Consider the following 7,083-nt stretch of genomic DNA (forward strand, 5'->3'; position numbering starts at 1 on the left):
TTCCCGGGTCGCCGAGCGGGAGCGCGGCCGCCGCCCGCCGTTGCTGCGCCTGCCGGCTCGGAGCGCGCGGAGCGGCGCTGATGTGGCGCTCACGTGGCGGCGCCGCGCAGGTAGCGCGCCCGGGGCCGCCCAACCTCCGGCCGCCGCCGCGCCGGGCGGGACGGGGCGGCCTACGCGCGCCGTGGCTCCGTCGGCGTTCCCTAGGGGACGCTGGGCGGGAGTCCCGGCGCAACCCGCTGGGGCGGAGCGGCTGGGGAAGCCGGGCAGGGCGTGCGTCCTCCCCTCCGTGCGTGGGGGGTGCGCTGTTTTTTCACTCTCCTAACGAAGTGTGCTGCTGTCGTTCAGAGCGGTGCCCGCAACGAGTATAAGCGCACACAATACCAACCCAGCCAGCCCTCTGTGTTGGTCCAAAATAGGACGTGTCATGGCTTGGGTTGGAAGAGACCTCGAAGGTCATCTAGTTCCAGCCCTCTGCCATGGGCAGGGCTGCCAACCGCTGAATCAGACACTAATAAAGGAGCATTTCAGGTGAAATGTATGCAGCTGTCTCACACCCCTCCAAGAAATTCTCCCTGCACGCACTGTGGCTCCTCCGTGTCCCGCTGGAGGGATGAAGGCAGCTTGTGGTAAAGGAGACAGAGGAGGTCCCATGGCTGTGCCCAGCAGGCCATGCCACTGCTGCTGATAGCTGAGCAGTGCCAGTGCCTTGTACTCCTTCTTGTTTACTCGCAATGCTATCCTGAAAGCACAGTGTTTGAATGCTTGGACAAAGAGTGCCTTTGGGTGCTGTGGGAGGTACATACCTGAGAAGCCAAGCAGATCAAGTGCCAAGAGCACAGGTATGCTCAGGCCTACAGATGTATGTGTGCTGTGCTTGCATGTGCACCTTCTGAATGCTCATCCATCACACAGCTGAGAAGTGGGCCCTATGAACACATCCCTACACCATCCCTTCAGTGCCTTTCCTCATCAGCGCTGTATCTTTCAAGCATCATTTTTTGCTGTAAAACAGTGTTGTGTAGGAGAAAGGCTATCTAAATCAAAATTAATGACAATTAATAATGGGTACTGCCTGAAATAATGTAATGCAGATGAGTTCTGAAAGGCAGTATTCCAAACAAATGTGCTATTGCACTGCACTAAGACAGCATGCATTTAAGCATTGTTATGGAAAAAGAGGTCAAGGAACCTCATTAACCAATTTGGTATACTTGGCAGTCTCTGTCTAATTACTTAATCACTTGTCCCCTCCATGTCCAAGTGACTGACTATGTCAGTCTATAATAGAAAAGCCATTTAAAATGATACTTGTGACATACTGGACTGCGTTTTGATGAAGTACTCCCAGTTCACACGATACAGTAGGTTTCATAATATGATCTAATTTATAGCAACATCTGGTAGGTACACTGCTTGCTTGACGGGGAATAGATATCTCTTTGCTATAAAACAATATTTTCCCAACCTTCTGGCCAAATATTTGCTTAAAGATTGGGAAGTATTTGCCTATGAACACACCTCTCTTCAGTGGTTACAGAAAGCTGTGGTGGGTAGCTGAACAATTTTATTCATAGGCTTCCTTCTGTTTTCCATTTTTATGAGTCAGTCATTCTCCATTTTTAGAAACCTCTCACACTTGCAGGCTTTCTGGGCTAGAGGGAGGTGCAGGACTCTTTGCCAAGTGGAAAATGGACTGCCCTTGTAACTCAAGGACTTTTTCCCCAAAAATGTTTTTGAAGGCATAGGCTGGGGACCAACAGCAGGGCAGTGCAACTTTACCACTGAAGTGTTCACATTTTCGCTTCCAAAGCAAGTGTCAGACTTTCAGCCATCGTTATTTAAGTCTGTGTTTTAAATTAAAGCCCTTGACATATTTGATGATTACAATAGAGATTTCATGAGGACAGATGTGCAGAAAGAAAAGGGTCGCTGTTCAGTTTCCCAAGTTATGCTGGATAATACTGTCAGTAATTTACCATAGTAATGCTACATATGATATCATTCATATATCATTTCAATTTTATTCCAGAGTATGTTATGTCCATTTCCATATCATTTTGGTAGTCAAAGACCAAGGTTGTCAGGGATTGAGTGTGTTGAATTCAGTGTTATGTACTGTACAACAAAAAGTCACAAGATGCCTCAGCAAGAGTGAATGAAATTCTGAAGCAAGCTATTACAGATCAGTCTTTTTTTCCAGCAACATTTCGTTCTAATACTATCATCCCTCATCATAAACCATGAGTCCAGTTAATAAAGCAAACCCCAACATTCCATCACTCATCCACTAGCTAAGCCCAGTGATGGCTGGGCTTCTAACTGAACTAGTCCAGTGAGGAAACCTGCAACTGATAGGTATTGGTGCCCTCTATTCCACCAGACTGTTCTCAAGTTCAGGCTGCTTGTCCTGTGAGGGAACGCTCAAGGAAGGGTAGAAGAGAAGACAAGTGCCCTATTTCACAAGCACAACTTAGGCAGAAACTGTGTTTGTGTTCTTGGGTACTAGAAAGCCACAGAAGCAGGCAGTAGTCAACTCTAAGTGTGCTACTGAGGGAGATGCAATGACTCCCCTGTTACATTGCTGGGGTACCATCTTCTCTAGTCTAGTGCACAAGCTGATAAACTTTGATGAGAAAATCCTCTCTCAGAGCAGCGTGAATCACTGATGTTTTCTGTTAGGAGGGATGAAATCAAAATAAGCAGGGCCTGCGTTAAACACAGCCTATTTTTCTCTGAGCTGTTACATTAAATAAATAAATCTTTTATTACTGACACATTTCCATTGAAAAGCTGAAGTGCTCCAAACACCAAAAAACAGGAGGTGACGGTAGGCAAGGAGGAGATGACAGCCTGGTGGTAGGCAGTGAACAGAGAAAGGCCACTGCACGCTGGTCTTTGTTCTAGTGAATGAAGATGATGTTAGGCAAATACTAGCTTTGCTGAAAAGCAATGATAGCTCTGATGAAGTTCCCAGTGACTGGCCTCTGCTGAATGGTAAATGGCAAAGAGATTGGAAGCTGGATCGCTACTTCTCTCATCACTGAGCTCTGGACCCTGAGAGGAGTGACTCTGGGGAGAGGGAAACAATCACATTGGGCACAATTATTCATAACAAAACTGTAAGCTGTTTTCATTACCTACATGAGGTAATTGAAAGGGATTCAAATATACAGAGTTGACTGTATTCAAATATTCAAGTTGACTGAAAGGTGTTTTTTTTGCAAAAGGGCTAATCTCAAAGGAAAATTACAAACAAACTTCTCTTTTTTTGTCATGTCTCACTAGAAAATATCCTTCCTCCTAAAAAAAAAAAGTCTAAATACTTGTGCTGAAGAACCTTAAATGATTAAAATCAGCTACTCAGCAGTAACAATCCTGACGCGCCTGTCCTGGTCTGGCATACCTGCTGCATGAGCTCACAGTACATTGAGCAGAGGAGGTGGAAAGCAGGGTGGACCTGGGCAGTGTTGGAGATGGTGAACTGTTGCTTGTGGAAAAGATGAAATAGCATCTAAGCTATCACACTGATAGCTGAATACTGAATAGCAACCGATTACTGATTTGCCCTTCAGGTTTTTTCTTCAAATTTGACAAGACTATAAATTCAGTGGTTATATCAAGTCTCAAGTCTCTCTGATCAGTCCTAAATTAAATGTACACAACAAAAGATAGGCATAAATGTAAGATTTGCTGAATTCACTTGTGTTAAGGATCCTAACACATTTAATTGTTCTGAGGAGGAATGAATACCCTTCATAATTTACTGTGTACATTAAATGAAGTCTGGAACATAATACATTTCCTGTTCTTGTAGAAGAAAATATATTCTTGACCTTTGTTTCTGAACACTCCATTTGCAGGCTTTTGCAAAAGTTAACGTAAGGTCATCCAGTGGCTCTGATTTAATGTCGTGCCCTTGTGGTCACCCGGGATGTCAATTTGTAAGAGTTGTGTCCTCACAGACACCAACACAAATGTAACTGAGAAGCTGTCATATGGGTTACCATGTGTTGTGTATCAGATGGGTAAGGTGTTCTATTTTGGCTAAAAGGAATTATCTAGATCTGGGTCAAACCACGTGAATCTTATAAAAATTGAAGCAACATAACTTGATGTTACAGGAGGAAGCAATCTTTGAAGAGGGGATTCAGTCCTATCTTAATGCGGCAGGAGGATGGAGATATGATAGGAGAGTACAGACATATTTAGGTCTTTAGAATTTATCACAAGCAAACTGGTGACAGAAGAAATATTGCAGTGGAAGTAAAGGAGAAAGCAAAGTGTGTGTCTGTACTATTTCCAATATCCTGCCTGGTTGTATTCTACTTGAAAAGGAGGAGAGAAGGCTTCTGTTTTAGTAGCTACCTCCAAAAAACCATTTTATCCTGATAACTTAATTGAGCAACACTGTCCATAGAAGTTAAGACTATTGATCTGTGATAGTTAAAGAATTGGAGATTGTGTGTGTGGGGGGGGAGGTTATATTTAGAGGAAGGTTTGCATCATGAAGTAGTAGTGTTTAGAATGAAGAAAGTTTATATGCACAGTCAGGCAGAAATTCTTTCTCGAGTGAGTCATGCCTTGTTCAGAGTAAATGTAATTTCCTTTAGAGTTGCAATAAGGATTCATATATAACCTGTGATGTCAATGTGCAAGCGATATAGCTGATACTTAACAGTTTTAATGAAATGTCATGGAAAAAGTAATCCCATGTATAGACTTGCAGTCAGATTTATCCTGACGCTATCCAGAAAGGAGCTTGGTCAGTCTAAGAGGTGTGAGCCCATTTGGTATGAGGGCTGCACACGCTAAGAAAAATACGTAAATCAGAGTGTGCTTTTTCAAGCTTTTCATTGTTACTTATGTCATAAATTGTGTTGTGTCTTGATAAAAAAAAAGGTAATTATCTGTGATTTGTAGGATTGTGTTAATGCTAAAGGAATGTAATGGGCTGAGAATTCAGGATGTCAATGTGACCTACATTAAATAAAATTTAGTGTTTTAAATAAAGTGACCTTGTCCTCCTAAATCCTGTGGCAGTTGGCAAGCAAAATCAGTCTTTTTAACCTCTGTTCAAGATACTGAAAAGAGGGGGGAAAAGTAGTTAATAATTTGTACCGAAAATAAGGGCTCATAAAATACTTTATTTCTCTTTCTTCTTCACTGAAGAATTTTTAGTACTTCCTCCTCTGTCTTCCAAGCCTGCTGTTAAAGATGGTTATGGTGTTTAAAAAAAAAAAGTAAAACAAAACAACACAGTAGATGAGGTGAATTTGAACAGCTTTTGGAGTCCAAACCTTCTTACTGATCTTATCACCTCCTGGACTGATTTTGGGTTTGCCTCAAAGACATTGTCCTGGTTATTGGGTGCCTGGGAAATGATGGTGACAGAAAGCCCACCAGCTTTCTCTGGGTCATTTTTAAAACACTCAGCCCCGGAAAGGGTTATGCACTGAAAAGCCTGCTGCCGTTACTTCACTTATTTCTTTGTTTTCCATTTGTGGTTGGTTGTTGAGACCCAGTCATACTCTCCCTCGTATAACATTGTTACTGGTGGGTACTGGTAGATCCTTTGCCTGTTCTAATTCAGTCTGTATTGCGTCAGAGTTTGAGTATTCAAGTAAACAATAGAATATGCATCCAGCCGAGTTGGATGTGCATTACTTTGAGATTTGCGTATGTGCACCTGCTCTGTGCGTTTACCCTGGCAAGTAACATGCCCTCACTCCCATTCACAGGAAGGTCACGTTAACTTGCCAAAACAGCTTTCAGCTTCAGCTCCCTTTGATTCCAATTGTTTCTCTGACACCCCAGGTGTGTACACAACAGAGCACAGCACAGCTCTCTGAGGCCTCCCTGACCTGGGTAATTGGTGCTTTCTGAAGAGTGTGCATGTTTGGATCACTGGAGTCAGTGTGCTGAAGCCTAGTTCCTAGTTCCTTGTGCCTGACTGCTTTTTGACTCTGCAGTGGGCAGTTTTTGAAGCTGTTTGTAACAGGGAACTGCTGTGTGTCCCTGGCTGTCCCTGGCCTATTTGAGAACTTGTGGTAACTATGCGTCACCTCCAGGCCACATTACTTAGCTGTAGCAGGAGAGGTTGGTGGTAGATGTGGCTGCTTTTGTGTGTGCATCTTACACAGTCCACAGTGCAGTTCCTTAGGATGGCTTTCAGATAGTTTCTTGATGAAGTCCAAGAAGTAAGGGACCCTGGAAGGAGTTCCCTTCCCAGGGAAGGATTGCTCCGTCCTATAACAGAGCTAGGATGTACAGCAGCTTGGCTTTTCAGGAATTAGTTCTTCACTTACTTCTACAGAATATAAGTCCTAGCGTGAGATCTGTTTTACAGCTAGTGCATTAAACGCTCTCTAGCCTAGGTCCTTAGCTATACCTGAAAACAACATACACCACAGGAACACTCATGCCTGACCTTGGGTCTTCTCTGTGCTGGATGGATCCTACAACTCGAAGCTTGATGATCATCTGAAGGTTAGCACAAGCTCCAGTATTTTCCTACCACTGCTCTAGATGGATGCAGAACACAAGTGACTCTCTTGCCTTTACAGCCAGCTCATGTTGAAAGAAAGTGGTGAAGCAGACACCCTTCCCTATCCACAACTGCAGAGCAAATCATTTTCTTCATGTGGTCAGTTTTGATAGCAATGTACTAGGAATGCAGCACAGAATGCTGCAGCTGAGCTTTAGTCTTTATTTCTCACAGCTGAAGTCCCACATTATTACATTATAGTAATGTAGGAAGTAACTGTGAAGATGTTAGGATGCTAGGAGTTACCACGAGAAAGCACAACCAAAACCTTGTGATCTATATATTAGCCTTCTAATCTATACATTAGTCATGCTAATTGGACAGATCGATTTTCCAGGCAATTCTTCCTCAGCAGAGTTAAATTTTAAGGGCCACTATTCATTGTGTCACTGAACCATTGCCTGAAACAGCCCACAGATACTACTGCCACATGCACCTGCTATAATGAATACCAAAGCCTACTTTAGTGACCTGAATCTTTTGAAAATCTAGTCCTTTATTTTTATCCACTTAGAGGGAACACAAGCTGCTGTGCCCTA

This window comes from Cyrtonyx montezumae, unplaced genomic scaffold, assembly GCF_038088225.1.
Source record: "Cyrtonyx montezumae isolate F1298 unplaced genomic scaffold, pur_monq_1.0 scaffold_0, whole genome shotgun sequence".
Taxonomy (NCBI): Eukaryota; Metazoa; Chordata; class Aves; order Galliformes; family Odontophoridae; genus Cyrtonyx; species Cyrtonyx montezumae.